The sequence below is a fragment of the Haliaeetus albicilla genome, chromosome 1, assembly GCF_947461875.1.
Source record: "Haliaeetus albicilla chromosome 1, bHalAlb1.1, whole genome shotgun sequence".
Lineage (NCBI taxonomy): Eukaryota > Metazoa > Chordata > Aves > Accipitriformes > Accipitridae > Haliaeetus > Haliaeetus albicilla.
Genome location: NC_091483.1, coordinates 11,718,954 through 11,746,127, shown reverse-complemented (window position 1 = coordinate 11,746,127; position 27,174 = coordinate 11,718,954). Strand labels below are relative to the sequence as shown.

At 37.7% G+C, this 27,174-nt stretch overlaps 1 long non-coding RNA gene across 1 annotated transcript; it reads right to left on the bottom strand.

Moving 5' to 3' along the window:
- On the bottom strand, positions 1 to 25,692 carry LOC138684498 (uncharacterized). Its single transcript, XR_011323786.1, has 5 exons — positions 25,487 to 25,692; positions 21,326 to 21,492; positions 8,326 to 8,521; positions 5,034 to 5,153; positions 1 to 83 (listed from the first exon to the last, which is right to left on the bottom strand). It is a non-coding gene; the product is annotated as an uncharacterized lncRNA (long non-coding RNA).
- Between the last annotated feature and the right edge of the window lie 1,482 nt (positions 25,693 to 27,174).

Below are 27,174 nucleotides of genomic sequence, written 5' to 3'. Positions count from 1 at the left end.
ACCTTTTCCTGAGTATCAACACATTTCTCCATTCCTTCCACAGTTCACAGTGTATGCATTCCCATGCTTCCGTACAGGAAATACTGTAAAGACATTAATAATCATACTATTGTCAATACACAAAAAGATAATTGTTATTCACCTGGATCACATGAGCAATCACAATGACTACTAAACCAAATTGCATAAATGAAGCATACACGTTTGGCTCGAGATTTCATTGCTGATAGTTTTGTTAGTATGGCAGGCAGATCTTTATCATAGCAGACAAAACCTTAAGATCTCTAAGCTGGGAGAGCTATTAAAATTGTATAAACTGTGTAAGAGTAAGAACGGATAGCATGAATAACCATCTTTACTGTATTAGAGCAGTGGGATCTTGAAAATGCAACAAGAGAGTTTACAATCTTTCATTCAGGCAGTATTTGACTGTTCGCAAGATTTCACTATAGACCTTAGGAGAAAACTATTTTCCATTTGTCTAAACAACAGAGATGCTTGTGTTTTAATGAAGTATTTTAAATGCCAGTGATCTTAATACGAAATATTCTTTTTCCTCAGCTACCTTCCGGGTTTTAGAACCCATCTTTCCTCCTTGTACTTACCAGGGGTGCCTTCCAGTTACACATGCAATTGCGCCCGACATTGAAAGATTTCTTCTGCTGTCTTCCGAAAGTTCCCTGCCTGTAATCATCAGTCATTTTTACTGGTTATAACAGTATTATAAAGCTTTGTGAATCTCAAATCACAAAGGTATTGAAAATAAAAAGTCATTTTTGTACCTTGTCTCTTTCCCCCTGTAAGATTCACCCTTTGCCTCTCTGGCTCTGGGACTACTTGGGGAACAGCGGGTTCCCCAAGAATCTGAATTCAATGCAGGAAGGACCTTCAGTAAAAACATCCTTCTTCCATGTTTTGTGTGTTGCTAAATAATGACAGAAAGTCTAACGGCAGTTCATAACATTCGTCTCTGCATTCTGCGCAGTACTAGTAGAGGTTAAGGAATAGCCAAACTAATGGACTGACCATCCAGCAAAACACAACAATTAAGTTATTACAGTGTTTTCATTATCATTGTTCTTTTTTCTTTTAAGTTGATTTAAATAAAATGGCACACAGGCACAGATTTCAGAAATGTGAATTTTAGTGAGATTTATTCCACAGAAAATTTAAATACAAGAGATTAAATAGAAAGTCTTGTCAAGTGAGACCCTGTGAAACTAAGTTCCAATCACTGAGCAATGTCTGATGGAATTGCTAATTAGATCACATATTTCTCCTTTCCTGTAGAACAAGGAATCACACCAATGATTCCACTTTTCATCTGCAGAACAAGTTTTCAATCCCTTTTGTAACTGGTTAGTACAGTACAAGGTACAAATTCCTACTGATGCTGAACAGAAACATTTACGTATTTATAAGCTAATATATGCCTAGGGAAAAAAAGCCTCCAACTTTTATTTTTCCAATATTTATTGTCCATTCAAAAACAGATGGTAGGAGGTAAGCCAGGTTCTCTCAGACTTCCTGTGATGGGTTCAGTGGCAGAGACCCAAGCAGCCTCACATGCAGCAGAGTACCTATCCCACTGGCATCCAGTTTTTTCCACTCAACTCCTTTTTTCTCCTTGGAGCCAATCCAGGCCAGTTCAGCTCTTTTGTAGGAACTGAGGAACCAGTATTGATTTCCCATTTAAACCAATCTTGCGTAAGCCCACCACTGCCTCCCTTGCTATGAATAGGGGGAGCACTGGAGGAAACCAGCTGCAGCATTTTCAACGCAGAATTGCTTCTTCGAGCTGGACGTGAGCGGAGTTGCAAATTAGAAAAATAAAAAGTGAAAATGGCAGTGTAGATAGGCTTTCTTTTCAAGTCTGATACACATTCAGCACTGCCTTCCTAGAGAGGATTCTCAGAAAACAGGGAATTTGCTTGTTAGAGCGAAAGAAGGAGATTCTGATTATAGGCTTCAGTGCAGTTGTCAGCCAAGATAACAAATCCTTGTACCAAAGTGGCCTTAGAATAGTGAGGCAATAAGGGCTTTCCTAACAAAAAAATCAAAATTGTGCAGTGCATTTTTTACGAAAGTGTGAAAATCTGTTGTAACTGTCTTTACTGAGTGTTTATGGATTTAAGCTGAAGACTGCAGTGATGTATGAGGATTCTCGGGCTCTGTGCCATGAAAGTTATGTTACCAGATTCTGAGTGTTCAGCAAGTGTCCACTGCGATCGGGGAAAAAAATACCTCCTGCACAGATATATTTAGGGACTAGCAGTGAAGTTTTCCCACATGCTTTAAAGGAGAAATTAATGATAATAACATTGATACGAACTTTCCAAAGTCACTCAGCAATAAGCTTCAGATATCTAGGATACAATTGCTGAAAATTGGAACATAGTTTGGTAAAAAATTGGGAGTATATCCTGAAGTATAACATAGCAATCAAATAAAATTTTGAATAGTGGACTGAAAGCCAGAGAGAGAATACTTGATCCCTACATGAAATTACCAAGCTAGCCTAAAAATCATACTTTTTGAGATCTCACTCAAAATGGCTTAGCAGCTCTCTGACCTGATTCGCTCACTCTCTGTTCTTAGCTGTTCATAGTCTCTAAAACGGGAATCTATATCTGGAGTTTGTCAGGGACAAATTGTAGGAAGCTCTTGCATGGAAACAGGAAACCTCCTTCTCCTGGCATATCTCTGCAAAACACTTCTAGTAACTATCCCCAGGCACCAGAGAGTTTAGGCACTACTTGTTCCTGATTTTCATTGAGAAACAAGCCACCAAACCCAGGTCATGACTGTGTTCTCACCCCACATAAACACCATCGGTGCAGCGATATTAGTTGCTGACTGTGATTAATAAAGACTGAAAGGACAATTTGCAGCAGCCTGATGGATGGAGCAATTGCAAACTCTACCACATATATGTAGGAAGCCAGAAATGACTGCAGCTTCCTGACTCGGCCTCCCCACCGCTCATTTTCAGGCTTTGTGCAGCCTAGTGAAGAAAGATACAAGCTGCTTCTATACAGAGTTTTCAACTAACGTGGAGAAAAGGCTGGTTTTTTTCTATGTTGCAAATACACAAAGCAATCGGAAAAAATGGATTCCATTAGGATATTATGAAGCTTAGATGTCAGCAACTATATTTTTTGGTTATACGTTCTTTGTCAGAGAACTTTATGCAAGAAGATTTCCCAAGAGAAAGAAACTGAGAGTTAGGTGGATTATTTTCATATAGTGGAATCAATAACCTGAGTTTCCTTGGTGAGTGGTCAGAAGAGCCAAACATTTGTAATTCTCGATTCTCAGGTATGCCCACCAGGGAATAATTAGCAGCCTAAGCTGCTGGTTTGATTGATGAGGTTGCTGAGTGATTATTTCTCCAATTTTCCCTGACTTCAATTCTTGTGGACTAGGGTCAGTGAAAAGAGAAGTTCACTTTAGGTTTTCAGATTCTTTCTGTATTTATTAATACATTTTATCTGCATTTTCAAAGAGTGAATTTGGAGGCACTGCTGAGAAGGTAGAAGACTTTACAGGGATTTTTGTGGGAGTTTTGCTGAATTTGTGGCATCTGGTAGAGAGTAGAAAGAATGACAGAACAGGTTCTGCCTAGCAGAAAAAGAGTCTGAGGAGGAGGCAGTAGTAATATTTGGAGAGAGTGAGAAAGTTGTGGAAGGAGAGATGAACATCAGAGCTTTATTTGAGACGTAGTGCCCAGTGAAAGAGAGGAATAGGAACAAATGTCAACAGGAACAAACCAACCTTTTGCTTTTTAATGTGGTCATAAAAAACTTACGCGCGGATAAGGAATATTTAAAAGTGTGCCTCAGATACAAAATGTCATTCACGTCTACTGAAAAAAAAAGAAAAAGACTGTTGCCTGGGGCTATGCTAATTCTTTAATGTGATGGCATTCCTGTTAGGAGAGCTCTGTAAGCTTTCCAGGCTGCCAAGCATGCTTGGCGCCCATGTCTTCAAGCACTATTCCTGCAAGGCTCCTGAGTACATTTTCATTTTAATGGGTTCTTAAGTCAAGCATCTCTGGCAAAGTTGCCCTCCTAAAAAATGAGTGAGAGCTCATGCAAGGGACAATGACATTCTTTAATATTTACTGCACTAAAAATAGCTTTTAAAAACAATACAAGGTATACAGAACGTTCTCCTTGTTAAAAAATGGCCGTTTTTAACAGCATTTGATGGATGCAGTGGGCTCTTGGTAAGTACAGTTAATATATTCTCTCTATATATTCCTTCAGTACTAAAGAGCAAATTGCTTAATATGTAATCTTGAGTAAATGTTTCCCCAGTTACATTCGCTTTCTCTTTTTGATATGCTTTATTCCTGCCTGAGTATTTTTCTCCTCTTAATATTCTCAGCAGGCTGGATTTATGAGCCTATGAAAGCAAAGAATAGGAAGGATCTTCTTCTGAAGCCAGCTGCATTGGTGAACTTACTGAATAGCTGACCAAGTACTGAATGATAATCGTACAAAGAGAAGAGCAGGAGAAACAAAACAAGACAAAATCACCTTTGTTTTCCAAAAAAATTAGAAAGGACCGACACCACACAAAAAGGGATAGAGAGAGAAGAAAAGAAAAACAGGGAGAGTGAACCCATAGTTTGTTTCATTTTTCATTCTAACATCATTTCAACCACAAAGAATGACAGTATAAATGATCAAACAACTGTTTGCTAATGCATTATAGATAGTCCTACACAATATGGCAGCTTTATACTTGTATATTTACCCACCATGAATACAAAATATACTAAGAGTGACAGGTAATGTAGCCAAAGCTTCTACTCTCTGTAAGCATCTGTGTACTATGAATTATAAATGAGAGTCTTGTGTCCAAAGGTAGCAAGTAATGTAGATAATGCCATCTGAGTAAATGAATAAATGTGAAACAGATGCTTTTTGCATTCAGGGCACACAGGTACAGCCAGGAAGCTACCAGTACAGATTATGGATGCTGGTGAGACAGCTGTTGTCTGCATCCAGTGCCAGGTGCATTCCTACCTGGACTGCGTCGAGCCAGTAAAAAAGGCCTTTGTCCTACTCGGTTTTGACAAGTTTCCAGGAGGATGAGGTGTCTTCTTATGTAGATTCCTAAGGTGCTTGGATTTCCCCAAGGCTTTCCTACAAAATCAAATCAGCATCCTTATTAGAAGAGTCTTTTATAAGAGGTGGAGAAACTGCCTGAATGGAACATTTAGGTTTTAAGTCATAAAATACTTTTTCTTTGCTTTTTATGCAAGTCTCTTCTCGTTTGCTAATATTTTTTATCTGACCAAATATTTTGCCTCAAGATGAGATTACATGGCATAAGAAATTACTGCTAGAAAGGCATTAAGAGCTTTTATATTATTTTTTTAATACATGTAGATTTGCTCATTTTATAAGCAGAGAGATGTGAGCTTGGACTCTGGTTAGGAAACTGGAGGGTTTTTGTTGTCAGTACAGACTGCCCCCTTGATACCTAAAAGGTAGGCTGAACTCCCCAGATAAAATATTAAGCCTAACAGTGCTGACATAGTTTTTACTTGTGAGATACAGCTACTGCTATTCTTTAAAGTTCAAATAAGTTCATAATACAATTTGGGTTTATATTGCTCTTGCAACTATTCTTTTCCCGTCTAATGCTAGATTGCTGCTGTGTATATTTTCATGTTTGCTGGAGAAAAATTTCCATCCTTTTCACTTGTAAAAAGGAAGCCCTGAGACCCGTTTCTCTGCAGATTTGTCCTGAGAGTAACGTTTTGTCGTGTAGGGTGGGTAAAACAGTAGTTTCCAAGTATGGAATGAAAGTGTATACTAATGCAGTTTTAAGAAGAAAATCAACAAATGCCTTAATAGAATACACCTTTTTCTTGTTTAGTCTGAGTACCTTGAGCTATACAAAACTCTAAAAAGGAAAAAGTTCCAGGACCAAATAAATATCTGTACATGTTCTAGAACGTAATTTCACTGCTTCTTGCATAACTGAGGATTTCAGAGTTAGAAAGTAAAATCAGAGATTCATGTGAAGTTTTAGAAAAGCCTAAAGGATAACATACAACTTCTCAGAACTTACCAAGATGGTATTTCAACCCTTAACAGAATTTATCCAAAACTACCAAGGCAGTCATTGCAATAATTTCACAGCATTTTCTTAGAAGTAAGCTACTTTTCTTCCAGAAAATATCCCTAGCTCTTCAAGCTTTTTGGTGTAGATGTGGTCAGTCAGGGGGTTTGCCTGCCATTGCCAGGCTTTGATTTCATATTGAGGTTGATCCACAGTAATACAGATGCTGTCCTAAGAGGAATTCTGCATTTGTACAGGTGTCATAGAGGAGTGAGCTTTGTAGCCCAAAAACAAAGACTGAAACCTTAAACCAGAACAATACAGCTCCTGCTCTCTACTATCTATCTTTCTTTTTTCTTTGTTTCACTTGCATCTGTACAAAGTCAGCATAAAACACTGTCATTGTCCCAATTTGTCACATGTACATCCCAATTTTTCACTCCGTTTGCAAATGTGGAAATGACAGTACACCTCATTGGGGTGCGCAACAGTGAGATACATGCAATCCAAGTAATAGGGACAGCTGAACCGTTCACGGTCTCTTAAATGACCTCTTATTGCCATTGTGATATTCCAATATTTTTAACCTAGTAAAGAAAGCAACTCCTTATGAGTTACCAGTTTTGACTTACAAAGCAAGGACATTTCAAACTGTACAACTTTGAAAGTCATAATATTGCTTTCCAAACAGCATGATTTTATTTAAAATTAGTGAATTTTAACCACAAAAATGCCATTAATCCACAGGTGGCTTGTTCCTATTTTTCTCCATGTCTTTTCCTTTCTTTCAGCAAGCTGCCCTTCCGTTTACTTCAGTGCAAAAGTTAGGGGGAAAAAAGGAGACTGTGTAGGTTTATAAGAAGTTTGAGAAGTAATTTGCAAAGTGATAGTTTCTGGTAATGACGACTGCTACCTTTGCCCAGGTCTCTCAGTATGATAAAATTGTTTCAGAATGTTAATTACTGAATAATCAGATTCCCTTGAAAATGTAACCTCAGCTTTTACTGAAATATGATATTCCTAAATTATATCAGAGCTGTGGTACAGTCAAATCAACAATTATACTAAAAGAACTCATGCAGTCTTTTCTTTGGGATGAGACTCCATTATCTCAAAAGAATTAGAAAAGCATCTATGATGCATAGCCAATATGGAGACATTCGTCCCATTGGCCTCTATTATCCGAATGGAAATGAGAAAACACTTCCATTACATTTTGCAGTGATCCATGCCTTTCTCTTTTTAAGTCAATAAACTATATCTTTCACTGTAGTAGTTTGTGCATGTGTGCAAAAATGACCTTTTGCAATTTGGCTGCTGAGACACGTGCTGAGAGAGGTGGTATAGGAATTGTAAAAAGAAATGCAAACCATTTTTTACTGCCAGGCACGTCCTACCATGGAGTAATAAAATAATGCCTGTAAAGCCTCTTTCTACATGTAATATTTTATTATTCTTTGTATTGTGAGTCAGAATTCCCTTCCCAAATCAGTTCCCCCTAATCAGTTTAATTGAGGTTGATGATCAAACCATCGAAAAGTATTATGAAGAGAAAGTCCCTCAAGTGGCTCTTGACTTCTGTGGAAGCGCAGTCCCCGCTATCACATCATATGTCTACATATAGCCTGTTGAAAAACCTCCTTGAAAAGAACATAAAATCACATTGATTCATAGAAGAGAGGGCATCGGGGGGGTACTCAGTGCTTCTCTCTCTTTCAAAAAAAAGTGGGGAAAAAAAAAAAGACTTCAGAAAAAGTACTTTGAAACTGGTGAAATAATCTTCTAAATAAACCACCAGTGGGGAATACCCACAGTCACCGAGGATAGCATGCTGTTCAGCGTATCAACAAAAATACATTTGGCCTGAGGCAATGCTGAGGGCAAACATATCCCAGATGGACTAGAGAGGCCCAAATACCTTCAGAGATGAAAATTTAATTAGAGGAAATGTCACCACAGTGAAGAAAAGGACTGCTTTAGTGATTTTTCATCATTGTTTACTACAAGTGAAGTATAGTTTTAAGTGTTAGGACAGGCTAACTACAGGAATGTTCTTATGCACTCAAATGGAGATGAAAGGAATGGATGTTGAAGGTCAGAGACAATCATCCACACCTGAGGACTGATCAAAAGGAGTAAACGATCAAATATTGTCAGATAGCAATTTTTAATTGCTTCAATGATGTCAAAAGGTGAGAAAAGGTGTCAAAGGTGGTGCTTTGAAGCCAGTAAGGAAGAAAAACTGACCTTATGCTGTTGGTCCGCTTAGGTTTTTGTTGTTTTTTTTTGTTGTTGTAGGATCCTGAGCACGATAGAAAACTTGGGTGTCTCAGAAATACACAGTCATCCTTGAAAGTTGAGGTGGCTCACTGCCTCTTTACCTCTTTGATAATCCACTGTATAATATTAATTCTGATTCTTGCACAAGTCAGAAGTGAAATTGCTGGAAAAGCAATATAGGAGATGTTGCAGCATAGTCACAAGGAATCAGCCCCCTTAAATGAAAATATGTGAGTTCTAGCATGAGTTCCAAAAGCTGTTTGGGATAAATTCAGAGAAAATAAGACATAGCGAACATTATAGAAAGTCTGTCCGACTATAGCATGTTCCGCATTTGGATCTTACATTTTAGGAATGCAGAGTTGAGATTTTTGGTATGTGAATTTTTATATCTTTTTTTCCCATTCAGCCTTCATTTTGTATTTTCTATGGAAATGTTCTTCATTTAGCAAAATAAAATAATCACCTTAATTGAAAGGATGCACAGCATGATTTTCCCATCATAGTATCAAAATAGTGCTAATATAGCACTATTTTTATTTGCTATTACGTAACAGGAATTACATACTATTACATATGGCAAAAATAATATCTACAGAAATAGCAATTATTACCAAGTATCTCTCTCACAAAGGCCATACCAATTTCACTCTATTAATCTCCTTAAGAAGATCAAGGAGACCTCTACCTATAGACAACTATAGGAGAGGAGATTCATTACAAAGGACCACAATCTAAGTGAAAAAATGAAGAGAGCATTATACAAGGATAATTATATACAATTATGTATAGATCAGTATACTTATTTGGGCTTAAAACAAACTTCTGTTTTGAGATAAAGAGCTCATTTGCTTATTTCCATTGTATTTTGGTTAATCTATTTTTTTGGCCATATTAGATCTTTGCTAGATCCCTTGGATATTACTCCTGCTGCTGTGATATATGTTCTTCTGGATCAGATACAACTACAGATAGAAAGATTCTTTTTGTGTAGAAGGTACTAGGGAACTTGAAATCTGCTGAAGCTATCAGGGAACCTTCACACTGATTTTAGCAGAGTTTGGATCAAGCCTCTGGAGTACCTTATTGACTTCCTAAGGTAACATGTGCCTTAAGTTTAGGTGATTGATTTTGGTCTCTCTTGGTGCTATTATTATTACCTGTTACTCACACTTTTATATTCTGGCCCAAATAATCTCCCTAGGTTTCAACTGACCAGAGGCAGTATGCTTTTGCCGGCAGTCAGAACTGGCTTTGTGTTCTCCTACATTGTCTTATTAGTCCTTCCTCTTTCCCTCACCTGCTTCCTTATTTTGTTTTTTTTTCTTTCTTTCTTTTTAGCACATACAGTTCTGCACAAAGTTTAATCATATGTGCAGAAATCTGTTAGACTGATGCCAAAGGGCTTGCCCAAAGGCAGGCTCTAAACACATTATTGTTTGAAACCTGTGACAGAGAGTCCAACCAGCCTCTGATTAGGCAACATGCCATACTAAGCAGATATTCATGAATCTTGGCAACGAAGTATGAGGAATCAGTTTTCTTGCCATCCTTTCTCTGTTACAGATGGTTATCTGGAAAACCATCCAAACAACAGAAATATACCATATGTAAAACAAAGCCTCTCTTTTTATTTTCAGGTTCACAGACTATCAGCTGAAGATTTCACATTATTTATTATTTTTATAATTCAAGATGAGCAAATACATCAATATCCAAATGCATCCAAATTATGGAACACTGAAGAAAGCAATACTGTGCTTTATGGGATGTGATTGCATTATTGATGCTATGGACTTCTTGATGACCCACTCAGGGCATACAAACTGAAAGGACAAATTTCTTCTGTATCTATTTATCAACACCAATGAAATGGAAGCACTGAGGTCAGCACTGCCAGGTGAAAACACGTAAATGGTTGTTTAAAGAAATATACCACCGAGCTAGATTAATATTGGATTAAATTACAGAGATTCTGAAGAGATATTAAAGGCACAGTAGTGAAGCACAGACATCTATTTTACTATTTTAGTCTTACCAAAAGGCTGTTGATGATAAATCCATCTTCAGCTAAAAGACAATTCTGAAGGGGAAACCAATTCTCAGTATGTAGCCTTCTTCCTCTGCTGATTATCAATGGAGTAGATTGCCCACTAACTATGCACTGATTGCAAACTTGAAGTCAGTATAGTTTGCGAGACAAGATGCGAGACAAATAAGCCTCCTTAATCAGATATAGGTGACGCTCTCTGTAGAGACACAGGAAACTTAAACATGGGTAGAAATTATGTGTGTATATTTCCACATGTAATCTCTTATTGCATTTCTTACTAACAATTATTTTTCTGCAGAAAATGTTTATGAAGTTATTTCCCAAGCAATTGAACTAGAACAGAGAAAAACAAATGCCTCAGAGTAAAACAAAAATTAATAAATAGGCAAAGGGTGACTCCTTAGTAAGAAAAAGAATTCATAAATACAAAATATTTGTATGGGGTTTTTTACGTAAGTGTGGAGCTGCTTACATGATTTTTCAAAATACTCTGATGACTTACGCACTGTATGAACCATCTTGTAATGCTCCTACTCACACTGAGCAGTTCCTCACTCTGAAATATTAGATCTAAGTTCATTAAGACTACAAATGGTGGAAGGTAGCCATCCAACAACAGGAAAGCACTACAATATACCATTAAATTAGTGAAGTTGCTCACATTATGTAGAAAGTAGAAAAAGGTGAAAGTCTGGTGCAATAGTTTGCAATGCAACATGAGTAAGAATTTTATATTCCTGCCATAAGGGCTATATCCTAAAAAAGCTCCTAAGTGCCAAAACCAGGATGTATGAGAACTTTTGGCATGTAAGTCCAAAACTTCACTCTGAAATAAACCCACTCACCATCTGCATAAATCTAAAGGTAACGAAGCTCACTAGGTGCTCTCATCTAAGTTTTCCACAGACCAAAACCCTTTATCTCATCTTTTTTAAAAATGACTTGACTGAGATTTTTCCCTCTTATTTGTCTCAGCATAATCGTCGAAGTACATTAATGTGTTTTACTTGGTGTACACTACTATCAGCATGGTGGGATTTTTATTCTTCTCTGTTTTTCATTCCAGGATATGTCATCACAGGTGTATTTTGAATATATCAACTTTACCACTTTTACCTCCCAAAAACTCAATTAAAAGAAGAAAAAAAACCCCACACATGAAAGTCTGCAATCTATTCTTTTGGCTTATACAGACTTTCATTGGGATAACTAAGCAGTTAACAAGTTAAAGCTTTTCATCATTAGAAGATGCCTGAGAACGGGGTTATGGGTACTGGAAGGTTTGTTTGTTTATCTGCCAGTTCACAGGAGCAGAGCCTTGTATGGGGATAGGGAGGAGGAAACTATTACATGCAGCAGACTGTTTGCTCATTTGATATTATATACAGAATTCCATGTGTTGGTTATCCAAATTTTATAATTTACTCTAACATTTCATTTGGTTTTTAGATTGGTTTCTGGATTACAACTGTGAGCTGAAGAATGAGCCTAAGAGAAAGAACTATTGCTGGCCCTCATTTTTCCTTTATATATTTATAGCTCAAATGTGTACATCCAGAGTCCTTGGAAAACTCCAGGTTTTGGTACTGCTTCCTAGGACTGAGGACAAAACCATCTAATAAAGACAGTAGTGCTCGAATATGGATAGTGAATAAATCTGATCTTAAGAGAAAGCTTAACAAGGAATAATTTACTCATAAATCCTTTAATATGAAATTCACCTCAGCAGGTAACCCAAGTACTGACACTGACGTCGACTGGAGGAACATTAACCCAGCTATGCCAAGTTAAACCAGGGAGCAAGTAATTTCTTGCAGCTAAATCAGAGGACTGAGTTTTAGACACAGCTCTTTTGTGGCTTCTCTATGTGTCTGCTTTAACCTGTGTGCTAACTGAAATAATTACATTTTGCTATCAGAAAGAGTGTTGGGAAGCTTAATTAATATTTGTAAAGCAAGTTGGCTTGCTCAAGCAGAAGATACTACTAAAGTGCAAAGTATTATTTAATATCAAATAAACATACTTTGACACAGATTGAATCAAAATGTAGTCCGTAATTTGAAAATGAGCACTAACAGAAACCATTAGATAATTCTTCTTACATTGAAGGGGAAAACAATCTTTTAAAATGTCTTGGCAAAAATCATACAGAGTCAAATCACCTGCTCTGAAGACTTTCTCAGCAGAAATCATGTAGATTCAACTTGCAACACAACTGTGGGCTAGAGAAACTGGAGGCTGTTGTTGACACTGACAGCAGATTAACCAAAACTGATAGCAAAGCTATGTGACTCCCCAGATCCCTGTTATTTCCCCTTGTCACAGAAAATGGTGTGTATGTCATCACTGAAAGCTAGAAAACGTATTCTTAATGAAACAGGGAGAGAAAAGCCATCATAATATAAACAAGTTAGTAATGTTTGTATAGAAATTCCAGGCACCTAGGGAGGAAAATGAAGAAACGGAATTAATGTTGAAATGCGTCAGGCTGGAAGTAACAGAGTTACCAGAGACACGTTGGAGGACGAGTACCAAGGAAGTGGAGGTATCGAACTATGTGCCCTGCATAGAAAAACTAAAGAACAAAGTGATGGTGCAGAATTTCTTGTAGGCAAATGGTATGAAAGACTGTAAGAGGCAAAGAGGGATAACATATAAAACTGGACCTTCTGATGTCAATATCTTTGCAGAGAGGTCTGTGTACTCTAGAAATTAATGAATATGTTGCCTCTGTTTTCAGTGTGGACTACTGACCTAGGGATGGGAGCATGAGAGACAGTGGGAACAAAATTACGGAAATGGAAATTACCATGATAAAAAGAATAATAATGTAAGTAGTTGAATGCACTGAGGTAAAGGAATGAGAAAACGTCAAGCCAACAATTCTGAGAGAAGTGGTGCATAGGATTGCAGGCCCAGTGAGCGGATTTCAAGCAAATCTACCAAGTCATTAAAGAATCACAGCAGTACTGCCTATGTTCAGAAAGAGGACTAAAGATCATGGTAATTACAGCCTGTAAGTCTAATGTCCATGTAAAAAATGTAAAGCATTAGAGTAGATTTAGGAGGAATTAATCATTGCAAACATACAGGAAAAGGGGAAAAAAAGAAACATATAACAACCCAGAAATTCTGCATTAACGTTATACAGAATCTACCAAACATTTGGGTATTATTACAGTGTCTGATGCAGTAATATGTGGCAAATAATGAATTAAAGCAAGGGATGAGATTTAGCTGAAGATAGCAAGGTGAATGAGCTGCTATTTGAATGGTAGCATATTAGGATGTATTAGCATACATATTAGCATATTAGTATATATTACTAATTTACTATCTATAAACCCAAAGTAAATGTAGTTACTTCTAGTGAAAGTTTTTTTATCCTATCTAAAGGAACAAATACAGCTAAGAATTGCTTATGGTTGGTCTAGCTGTCTGATCTCTAACTGTGATGATCTTGGTTCACATCTCCTTTCCAACATCTAAAGTCGTTCTGCTCACTGTCTTTTTCACTAGTATGACTAAAGCTAAACTTGAGTTCTCACTAATGTGTTGATATTTTGTTACATATATTAGCTTAATTCTTAAGGTAATGCTATGATATTTCTTTCATAATTTTATACTGTGCAATACAGTAATATTTCCTAGAAGAGGAAAAATCATAGGTCTATACTATTCAGCTGAACATGTCAAGTGATATAATTTTTTTGTGGACTGTACACAAAAATAAAGTGTGCATTGTGAAGTTTCAGTAGAGCCAGAAACAACCTCTTTGCCCACTTAGGAAATGTTACTAGTACATTACTTGGACTTGCTACTCTTCTATCATTTTCCCTTTTAATTTTGAGTGGAGATGGTTGAGTTTTAGTGGAGATAGTTCTCTTTTACATTTTGAACAAATACCTTTTAACAGTTCTTTATTTTCATATGTGCTTCACCTAATTCTTTCATCTATCTGGCACTCGCTTTTCTGCATGTCAGGATCTCAGCCTTTTTTTGCTCTTGGTGACATCAAACATCCTCCTTCAGTCTCTGTTGTTGTCTTCTAATTTCTCTTCTACTCAGCCAATCTGCTGTACTCATTCGTGGCTAGTTAAGTTTGGATTGTTAAACTCTCTTTGATTTAGCCTTTAGTCCTGCTTTCCTACCATATTGAGTCATCTCCAATATCCAGACTGAGCTTTTTCCTTCTTTTTAGCTCTTTTCTTTCTCCCTAATGCATTTGCTGACACCTCAGAGTTTTCTTATTAATCTCACAAGTAGCATTTAGATCTCACTTTTCCTTTGGTATTGACAGAATTAAATCTGTTACTCACATTAGAAATGTATTGTTCTTTCCGATTTATGTCAGGGTTTCTGCAACTTCATTTTTGAGACTTCAAGTCTCAAGCATTTAGTAATCTAAATCAAAGTAGTACTTGGATAAGTGTCCAGCACATAGCCAAGCTGACTCTTTTACAAAGAACGAAGATGCCCATGAGGTCCACTTCCACTCTTATGAAAGACAGGTAGCATACTACCTGTTGCCAATCCAATTCTACTTTCAGCTTACTTCCTTTCTCTCACTCTGAAAGGATGTGACATTCTTTAATTTCTTGATTTTATTCATCCCTACTTTGTGACAAGTCAGGACAAATTAGAAGCCTTTTGTGAGAATCAGAGTATTTGACTTAGTAATCATTCATAAATATCTCCACTTCCTCTTATGAAATTAGGGTATAAATAACCACATCATTGCGCTTTTCATCAGAATTTTAACGTCTCACGGATGGTAGCTTATTATGTACTCATTTGTAGCAAAGAGTTGCTCTAGGAGGTTTCTGATTCTGTCAGTATCTCTAGAGCACAGTCAGTGCTCTGCCAAAGTGATAAAACGACCCTCAACCAACTCCCTCCATTCTGCTGTACCCACCATGCTGCTTCTTAGCCACTCTAGCCAGTCTTTTATTAATAAAGGTTTTCTCACCTCCTGAAATGTTCAGATGTCCCAGCTACCTTCTTCTTTTTTGGTGTATAAATCCAATAGCCATGACAGAGCTTTCAAAATCACTCTCACTGAAGTATTTTTTGGAAATATTTTCTCTCCCCTCTCGAATGATGTACAGATTCTCAGCTAATTAATGTCAGAATTATCATTTCTATTCATCTTGTTGCTAGTAAAAGGTGCAGCAAATATCCAAGGAAGGTGGTATAACAATGCCAGCAACCTTAACATAGCAAAGAAGCAAGTTGAGATTGCACATCAACAACAGCAACCAAAAAAAACGAAGGTAGAAGCACAGATATAAAAAAGGCAAATGCTTGGGGACACTGGTTGGATATTTTCCATGAGTATTGCATGGTCTCTTTTTGGAGAGTTAAAAGTTAGCTCCACCAGGTGAAAGTAAAGTAGCGTTTTCTCTGCAGAATACAGCTCTTCCCTAGAGGAACTCACAAATAAGGCATCCTGTCCTATTATATTTCCTAACTGTTTGAACGCTGGCATTCAAAAATGAGTGATGGAAAAGAACCTCTATCTTATGAGCATGTTTTCTCTGCCAGAAACAAATTTACATTGATATTTTCTTTTGGTTTTAGAAAGAAAACTCACTCTGATCATATTACTTGGGTCCTTTGTTGCTAATAGAGTACACAGCAATGAATTCAAGGCCTTTACTTTCCTTTTACCTTGCCCTCAGGTATTTAAAATCTTTTTATCTTCATTTCCTTTTCCCCTCTTTCATCCTTACTTCACATTTATATAACTTTCCTTCAAAGCTCCCCAGTGCCTCCACCTTGTCTCAGGTGTGTATCTTGCCAGTTTCATCACATAAATTACTTCCAAATTCCATTGCAAAAGCTGCCCACCTGGTAACAAGAAATGCATTGTTTTATTTTTATTGCTCTTTCTAACTTTGGAGAAAGTAAATGGAAATACATATTTAAAAGTATTCATGAGAGGCAGACTATCAGTCTGTATATGTATTTCTTGCAATTCATTTTATGTTTTCATTGTGTGCTTCCAACATAGGATTTAGCTTTGACAAATGTAAGTTCAACAGCTTACTTCTCCTAAAAAACAGATGATAGGAAAAAGTTGGATTTTTTTTTTTAACAGCATAGAAGCTATATACTGAAACCATATGTGGTGTTTTTACTCAGGAGTATGTAAAGATTCCTTGGTTTTAACTGACATCAATTCACATACACCATAAAACATCATTTTTTCTCTGTGAATATTGATTTGAACTAGTTGCTTATACAGACTCACTTGTATTTGTCATATTTTATTTGTTTTGTAAGGAAATCATGGGAAAGCAAACATTTCTTGGTTGTGCGAATAAGTGATTTTTCAGTTTGGCTCAAAACAAAAAGATAATTTGAATTAATCTGGGTTTTGCTCACTTTTACTATTTCCTCTCTTGATTATAAAATTTTAAAACATTCATCACTTGGATAGTCAAGGCAGTTAGGGAAAAACAAGGAGATTTAATAATTAATCTGAAAATTATAATACTTAGTTAAATGAGTAAGCGGGTGGGTGGCAGATCAGGCTTCTATACCCTACTCCAGTGAATGGCAAAGTATGTATCAAAGTTAATGCAGGATTATTGAAGGGATACTGGGACAACCAGAGTTCTGAACTGTTATGTCTTACAGGGATGAACTGCTCTAATGTTAGGATGCAAAGATTCATTCAGCCACTAAACCTGTGTTTTTCACATCATAGATACACTCCCCAAGCTCCATAAATCCTGTGGTTTGAAGAACGGGGAGAGCAGGAGTGGAGAAAGCAGAGGAGAATACTTACTATCATTTCTTTGCTTTTCAGGAAGTTTGGCAAATATAGATCTGAACGTTTAAGCTCGGCAACAACTTTTACAGATTTGATCACTTCCTCTGGATTCAATGTGTTCTTTCCATGACTTGTGTTTTGGAGGTTAACTAATAGAAGCCAGAGCCTGAGGTAGCTCAAGGCTATCTGAAAGGTATGTGAATAGCGTACAAGTCTTCAAATATGAGCATCTGTGAATTTTCGTTTTACTCTGAATCTTCCAGACTATGAAATCCTCCTTGTTTGGGTAACATGAGAAAAGACCTTCACTGGTCCTCCACTCTTCCACAGTGGAAGAGTGAATCAGGTGACAAACAGGAACCTACAGAAAGCCCTGGGAAACTGGACAACTTTTCAAAACATTAATGATGACAGCTCCGATTTGAAGGCACTGAAAAAATAAATATTAAGTAAAGAAAGTTAATCTTTATTCACAGCATTCTCACAAATTAAAGGTTAAAAACAGGCAGTGCAAGCTCACTAGCAGTTGCCAGCTCATATTTAAAACATTGTCACATCAACTTATTCTTTTGAGATAATGTCACTACACTCACCCTATACACAAATGTTGCTTATTTCCCTTTGCCATTTATTCAGCTTTGTGGCAGTAATTAGCAAAGGACTGTGATTGACTGAGAGAAAACTGAAGACATAAAACAGGAGCATGATGTGAAATGAAATTTCTATAATCATATTTACACCTTCCTCTTACATTTCACTGTACAAATCAGAATGAGGAAGAAAAACTGCATTTTTTTAGATTCTTAATAATCTTTGCCTCTTTGTTTTAATTTTGCATTTCACATTCAGTTTTTTCTGCCCTCTGTCCTTTTTCCACTCAGTTGCCTCTGTTTACAGCAATTTTGTTCTATCTAAATATTAGACTCTGAGTTCCCAAAGCTAGCTAAAAAGCTCTAAATGTCCCTTGAAGCTACTTCTGCTGCAGATTTCTGCATCCATTAGTTGTCCTGATACAACTATTCTTAGAGCATTAGTGAAACAATCAAGCTCAGAAAAACAATTTAAAGAAAGGTTATCATTAGTTGTTTTGGTTCTGTTTTAGCCATATAAGCACAGCATAAGTAATTGAACCAGCATATTTTAGAAAGGAGTTCAGGAGGTCATACGAGAAGGAACATGACACCAGAGGTGGGGTATGGCAGCAACCTCCAAAACAAGCTTTCTTCTCAGAGATTTTAACAGGGAAGTTCACTTTCCAACTTAAGTTCAAACTGCTTCGAGTGTGAACCTCCCTCTCTCTTCTGCTGCTTTTCCTGCCATCCCTGGGGCTTCAGTGAAATGAAGCATTAAAAAAAACCCAACAAACTATGCAATTTAAAGGAAACAAATGACTTGTGATTCATAGCCTGATATCCTGCTTCATACTTAATTGATTCCAGTTAGGCGTAGCAGGACAGTAGTATTCTGCATTTTATGGCCTAACAGAAATGTCAGCCATCTGTTTGCACCTGCTGAAGTTGCTATGGATAAGTATTACAAATCCTGTAAGCGTCTGGGCCTGGAATTCCATACCAAGAAAGTGTTTTTTGTTGATGACTGTCAACGTGAAGGCATTGATGCTAGAGACATGTTTGAGAGGGAATGCTCCCTCCAATACGAACAACATGAACATTTTCATCTATACCTAACCTTCAGAAGGACTGAACAGACATTTAGTTCTGGCAATTTTGCTATTAAGTTATGGTGAATGAACTAAAGTGTAGAGTCTATATTACTTGGGACAGATGGGAAATTAGCATGTCATAAAATTCATAAAAAAATAGTTGATGATGCTGTCTCAAGAAAATAATTACATAATGATTACCTCCTTTGAGAATACAAAGACTAGGTTAGAGAACAGTCAGTTCTCTGATTTGTCTAACAGCGATTTTTTAGATGTTTGATATCCTTCAGGTAAGACGTTTCATATTGTTAACTTATTCCTTTAACTTACAGTTTTAACCCTTAGCTTTAAATTTTTAGATGCTTTGTGTAACTGAGCACTAGTGAAATCCAAGTTATGAATCTTGTTTCGAATATTTGCTCTAATTTAGAAACTGATTATTTTCTTACTGAAAATGGTTAAAAAGATGTACAAATATATCTTTTTTTTAATAGACCTCATTGTTTCCGTACAGCCTAAAAAGGTTGCAGCGTTCAGCAAATTCATGAAGACCTTTGCCATTGTCTTTAGCAAGTCAGATACTGAGCACTAAAAATAGGTGGTTAGAAAGCAACCAGTAATGGGCTAAATAAAAAGCAAAACCCAAGCAGCTAGGTACAATACTTAGTCCCGAGTACAGGAAATTTAGACCACTAAAGCCCTGTGAAACACTTTGAAAACTTTAGTATTCTTAATTCACTTTAAAATGTACATTCAGAATGAAAATTGAAACATAAAAATAACCCTTTTTGGAACTATATACCACAACATTTTGGTTTGCTTTCTGTTCCAGTATATATTTTAAATTTTTGGAGGCAGGTCTAAAATGAGGGACATGTAGCATGGTCTGACTCCATATCTGTGGAGAAGACACTTGAGCATAAGGGCCGAAGAGCTAACGCATCCTCTGGGAGACCAAAATCTTGGCACACTCCCGTAGGACAGTTTAGACCCAACCATTTTATTGAAATGGACTGATTCCAGAAGAGCTATTCTTCTCCACCTGTTCCCTTTTCACAGATGAGCTTTGAAGCTGAAGAGATGAAAGCCCGTAATTTACTTCATTGCAAATTTTGTCAGGTTGGTTCAAATCAATCTCATCTGCAATTTAATCTAAAAAAGCTAACTTTGCAATGAAATAAATGGTCGATGTTTATGGAGTTCTGTCTAGGTTTGCTGTCTACCAGCTGTGGGAATCTACCCAGTAGCTGAAGGACAGTATAAGTTGTTCAACTGAGACATAGTAAATGTGTCAGGATTTTCCTCTAGAATCCACAAACTTCCTCTGCTTGTGCTAATGTTCAGATATTAAACTGCAGTATAATAATAATAATTTTATGTGCCCTGGAATTATAAATACAGAAAAAATATCTGCAAGCCTGAAGTTTAAGGACACTGGTGCATGTGAGAATTTTCATTAATATATTATGAATTGTTAGCAATGCAAAAAAAATAATTTAACTTTTCTAGTTCTTTCTCCCAGAACTCTTCTTCTGTTCTAGGGTACCAAAGATGATCATTATACATTTCAACTTATTCATAAAGCTAAATAACATAACACAGAAAAGACAATACATCCGACATCTCCTTTGTGCAAGAAATTCAATGTTAAAAGCTGCAGTGAATTAAGTAATTCACTTGAGAGTGATAGACCGCAAGATATTGAGGGGGTCCAATTACAGAGAAATTTTACAGCAAAATAAACCTGGAGAAAAAGATAAGGTTAATGATAGAAAATCTATTTATTTGCATTCTTTAAGACTTCTATTTTTATTTGGGGAATGAGAAGTTCCTCCACAAATGTTCTCCTTTGGAAGGAGGGAGCTCCCTCACCAGTTCTCAGAAAAGCCCTTGCAGGGGCTCCAGGGAAGCTTGCAGTAGGCTGTCCTTGAATGCTAACTATGAAAGCAGTAACAAATATCTACTTGCTTTTCATCTGCCTAGAACTATCCACCATTTTAAGAGAATATAATCAATTATTAGATGAGTTCAAATAGCAAATAGTCATCAGAAGATCAGGGATAAGGAGAGCTGGCTGGCTTGGGTCAGATAGCACAATTGGGGATTAAAGAGAGAGGGAAAGGAGTTACAGTATGCAAGGAGGCAACGGAGTGTTTTTGTCAGGTACGCGATCCCTGCCAGAACAGAGAGTGGAGGAGTCACTCGCCCTCCTCCTTCTCTGCTCCCTTCACGCTCAGATCTGGAATGCGGCCAGATCCCTGCTCTGTCTCTTGCACTATGTCCTGGAAGGCGAGATAATCATGTTTTGCTGGGTAGGACCGAATTGGCTTCTCTGCTCCCCTAACAGGACAAAAAATCCAGGGTGACCTGTGGCAAAGTACGGGTCTACCTCCAGGTCATAAGAGCAGGAGCCCAGAGAAGAGCAGGAGGGCTGCTGACAGTCTCCGAAGTGAAACCAGTGGTTTTGCCCTACCTGGAGAAGCTCTACGGTGGTTTCCGTCACATGCTGTTCAGTGTGCTCAACTTGCAACAGGCATGCTCGTGTAGCGGTATCTATACACCTCGGCGAAGCCATGTGCTGAGAGTGCCCATTCTTGGTGCATATCGCAGTCTCTCAAGTGTCCTTGCGTATCCTTGTCCCTAGGCAGAGGGGATGAGGATACTTGTTAAGATGAGCAGCATGATTCACACTTTTCTGTTTCAGGATACGTTCATCTGGGAAGTGGGGGAGATTCGCAGCGAAGATCTTCTCAATGGAAAGAACACTTTTCTGAAAATCCTTTTGTCTTAAAGCTTTCTGAAGTTTTCAGCTTCTCCAGGTATCTCTGATCCCACGTTTACTCAGGACAGAGATACACTTCTTTTCCAGGCATACAAGAGTGACTAACTGTGCTATCACTTACAGCTGGTCATCACCACTCCTGAGCTGGAAGTTATAAACCACAAAACTCAGCTGACAAAATGAAAAGTCAGAAGTGTCTTATCTGCACCAGTGCAGTGAAATTAAGTCAAAAGGTGTAAGCCAAAATGCAGATTTGGGCATTGCAGTGCATGAAGACTCACCCAGATGACTATTTTATGGAAGCAAACAGTTTCTGCATGGGAGTAGTGGCTCTTAAGCTATTTAAACTACTCCAGCTCTTTCCAAGAGGAACATGTGACTGTTCCCTCAGTTGCCTTGAAATCTGTTAGGCACCATAAGAATGAGGGGCCAGATTAATGATCCAAATCTACTCTCACTTAAACTAAGGACTCTCACAGTACAGTCACCTTAGACACACAGGTATATAAACACACACACATCAAAGCTTTCCTAAAGATTGACAGATTCTGTCAACTTTGCATACACAGATGACATTCAATCCATTATCCCAACCAGTTCCCAAAGGTCTCAGTCATTCAAGATTTATATCTCAGCTTGTTGATGGAATCCACTTTATTTCTGGCAAAGAAATACCGAACAAGGAAATTGGAATTAAGCAGTTCATATAAATATGAATCTAACTCTTTGGAGAAAAGATTTTGTGCCATATTTGCATTTAGCTGACAAAGTTCAAGGAAAGCTATTTCTACACCCATTTACTCATACAATCTATGCAATGGTATGCTGAAATAAGGAATATAGGATGTCTGTAGGATGTTTGCACCTCTTTCCATCATATCTATACAATGATTGCTCAAAGACCATCCTCATCTCTTATCGTGGGTTTTCAATAGTTAGTGTTTTCAGGAAAAACAATTCACTATTCAGTGAACTCACACGTGAGATATAACCATATACGATTTTCTTGATGAAAATTCCCACCGATTCCTGCCAGCTCCAAAGAGTGAAACAGAAGATTTTCAGGACCCATGGCTTTTAGATGCTCTAATATTGTTAATATTCTTTATACTCTGGAAGGGCATAAGACAACTAAGCCTGACTTAATTATAGGTTATTGGTGTATTTGTTACTGAGAAACAACAAATTTTTTTCAAATTCATGGTGTGGCTGTATTTTATTAAAAAGTATTTCTCTGCCTCCTTTAGAAAGGCTTTAAAAGCAAGACTGCAGTACCTATGATTTCTTTTTTATAAAGCCTTTTTTTTTCCTTCCATGTGAATGGTACCCTGAGCGTTTTTGTTTCCTGACAAGAGTGTGCAGCGAGGTCGGTTTTTTCGGTGGTGAACATAGAGATGCGTCACCTGGCATGGCATTGCTAGATGACCTCCTATCACATCCAGATGCCAGCAAGCAGCTCCACTACCAGTCTCTCTCTGAATGTAAGCCATAGCAGTGGTGATGAACATCATGAGGACTACACAACTTACCAAACTGGAAATCAGCAAGTCACAGAATCACTGATCTTTCATCTAAGGAAATAAATACCAGAATTTTTATGGTGACTTTGATTCTCATTAACAGTTAGGCTATTTCCCATTACTCTAGAGATACAAGGGGGAGAGTCTAAATAAAGTTTAGTCCTTTATAGGGCCCAACAGTAAGATCCTTTAGTAGTCATAATATATATATTAAAAAAAAGAATTCTGTTTTGCATATTTCTTCTGTGTGTAACCCTTCCAAAGAGTTCTTAAGTAAAGGTCATTTTTTCTTCCTTGACATTATTTCCCAGAACAGACTGTTTAAGAATGACAGAATCACCAATACTCAAAGCAAATGAATATATACAATATATGCATGTCACTAAATTTAAGCATTTGTATTAGATTTCAAACATAGAGGCAGTTTACTAACCAGATCAGTACAAAAGCCGTTTCTGTAATCGAGTTGGCACTGGTTCACAGAAAATATAATTTGAAAAGGTTCACATTTAAATGAATATTGCTTTTCACGCTCAAATGTCATTCCAAACTCCTAGGATGAGGTATTAACCCTTCATTCACTTCTATTTAAAGAAACTCGGCACTGAGCTCGAATAACCTTGACTGCACTTACTCACCAAAATATAAAATTAAAGAAAAAACCAACCCTTCCTCCCTGTATTGCCATCACTTAAGAGTTCCAAGAAATACCAACCACTAATAGGTGGATAAATCTACTGTTTGCAGCTAAACTTGTGCCCTTAGACTTCATCATGGGTGGGACAGCCTAATCCTTGCCTTTTCGATTATGTGTTCAGAAACGAGCCTCTTAACCCCTTTCAAGCAGCATTTGTTCCCCTGCACTTGGGAAGCCCGACAGCTCACGCAGGGGCAGTCAGGGCAGCTTCACTTCTAGTTCCCCCCTTACCCACCCGGACGGAGGAGAGGGTTAAGCTCTCTTCCACTCATTTAGGGCTCAGCTCCAGACAATGCTGACAAAATTTGAAATACAGAGTATTTGAAATACAGAGTTTTTCTAACTCATTGCTGTCCTGAGGGACTCCGCTAGTCCAAGGGAAACTGAGCATAAGAGGAGCACACAGGGAAGTCACATATTAATCCACTGCTTCCTACAAGCAGACAGACCACTGGAAAACATGTCAACACATACAGGCATCTAAAATGAGTGTACATGAGTACGTACTACATACACACAGACATACACATACACACACATATGCATCAAATATATAGAAACTCATATACATTTGTGCCTATGTGTCTCTACACACAACCTGATCTGCCTGGAATCCTGTCTTTCTGTAAAAACCATAGAAGGAAATGGAAAGTAGCTTCCGGTAAAAATGGCTATATAGCATGTTCAGCTGGATGGGAAGATAAGAAACCCAGAGCGATGTGTAACTTTACTCTCCACTTTGCCCCATAGCAATGTTGCTATGTCGTGAGCCTTGAACTCAAAATCCATCAGGAAGAGTGGTCTGATACATGCCACCCGCTCACAGCCAAAACACGTATCAAAAGACACAAAGGTTTATCCATGCAAATACGTTTGCAGAGTTAGCGGTACATGGGTTTTCTGTGAGCTCTATCCATGCCGGTCCTAAGTGATTTCCCACACCGGAGTCGAATGGTTCTCACAGTTTCCTGAACGGTCAGATTTCTTATAGGAGATGTACAGCTTGAATCGCTACATCTCTAAAAGCCCCGACAAATACTCTTGCTGGGTGCTGCCACACTGGCAGAGAGCGGTCGCACCGACCTGCTGCACGGCCACTGCTCCTTGTGGGCACGACAGCAAACGGAGCTGCGAGCCACTTTGGTAGCACTCGGTGCACTTGCTGTGCTCTCACGGGCTCTCTTCATTCTTCAGACCTGTTTGCCTTATAACTTTTTCAAGAGGATGGTACTCCTCATTAGTGGAGCTTTTGAATTACTGAAAGGCTGTGTAACATTTAATTAGTCTTTATTTTTACAAGTAATAAAATGAGTACCTTTCGGTAAAAGAAGGCAGTCTCCGGCGTGCTGCTGGATAACAGCAAGTTTTTGATTTTCTATTCAAACAGCTATCAAACAGATTATAATTTTAGCTTCATTATTTGGCTAATTCACATTTCCTTAAAAGACACATGAGAGCAGGTTTATAAATATTGCAACAAAGAAATTTGGAGTCAACAGTAAGAGGGGTTTCGAAGCTGACAGACGAGAACAATACTTGTAAAAATACAGTTTGTATTACCTGCAAACTGTTTGGTGTTTGCTAGTTTCATTTAAATAGAAATATTCAAGAACTTCTGATACTTTTGCAATTTACCTGTTGATTATTGACACACCACGTCTTTGTTTCGAATCATCTTCAGTATTATCATATCATTTTCAAATATTGTAGGTCTCCTTCTGATTTTTAACAAATTTTTAGACTTTGTCAACCAACCAGACTGAAAAACAAAACAAAAAATACAAAAATAACATGTATTTAACAGGTTCAAATTCAGTTCAAATACAGTATTGAGACTGGTTTCTCCCAAAGAAATATTGCTAGTTATTTCTTGAATCATCACTGTAGAATTTGCTCTCTGAAAATCTAACTCAGATATCATATAAACTAGAGTAATGCCTTTTACTACGTGAAAGATATTTTTGATTTACATCAGTAAGGAGACAATCAGGAGGAACTTCCTGACTATTGTCCAGTACCTGTATAGAAGCAGGACAGGGAAAACCGTAGTGGTTAGTTCAAGAATATTTATTATGTGAAAATGGTTGGGATTGAACTAGAGGACATTTTCTTTTGTGAACAACAGAAGTATTTGGGTGAAATATGAATATGTAAGATTGAGTTAGAATCACTTTGCCCTTTTTTTTCTTAAGCATTGTTTTGTAAACAAAACCGCAAAATCAGAAAGAAAAAGTTTGGGGGTTAGGATATCAGATTGAGATTTTGATATTTCAATAGTGCAAATGAAAATTCGAGTACTGTAATGAATGGTTTAAGAATTTAAAATTTTTCTAATGTTGTTCACATTGACAATTCTCCCTTAACTGAACATTTGCTACTCCTCCTTCCCATTTATCCAGCAAACTTGGTCCAACCAGGAGTAAGCAGGTGCCAGTTTTAACTCTTCCAGCCCAGAAAACAGTCGCTATCTTACCCCAGGTATGCTTTTGGCACCTGTGAAACTTGTCCCTGCACGCACATGCCACTACAGACCATTTGCTTGTCATTAGTGATAAGACTGACTCCGTATCAGCAAACACAGCAGCAGCATAATGCCAAGCAGCTTATGACTGCCTGGCTCTCAGATGAAGTTGGGAGCAGAAGGGAGAGAGAGGGGACTTTATCTGAAGCACGAAGATACCTACCGCAGATGTTCCCCTGGTTCTCACCACTCTGCAGGGTGGGTTGCATGCACTGCCTCCCATTTCTGTACTTGTCTGCTGCCCCTCCAGCCGAGCAGATGAGATGCCTTTTCTCCTCACAAGTGAAGCCTCGCTCTCTCGTCATAAAATGCCTGCAAAGAGAGGTAGAACAGAGGTTAGAAAAGGAGGGACTTTTAGTGTGCTACTTGGGAACTCTTCATTCTTCTTTTTTTTTTTTTTTTTTTAGAGTTATCCGTGACAGTCATCCTGATCCACTTGCTAGAGGTTCTGAGTGTACAATAGAGAAGAATTTCCCTAGAGAAAATGTAACCAATCTGTTTGGCGTTTGGGTTTAAAAACTGTGAAATATGTAAAATATACGGAATCTAAAGTAGAGCGGGGTAATCTCCATTTTTGTGACATTTCCCTAGAGTCACACCACAGGCCACAACTACAAAAACCAAAAGTACACTCCAAGACACACATAAATACACATCCATATATACATTACTATATCCCTTGGACTCAGCCATGCTAACTCATAATTCCAACTGCAGGATTCTCCAATGTTTTAATGATCAGACTGAATAAATGCAATTAACATCTACTTTACGGGACAGAATAAATTTGATCTTGTCTAAT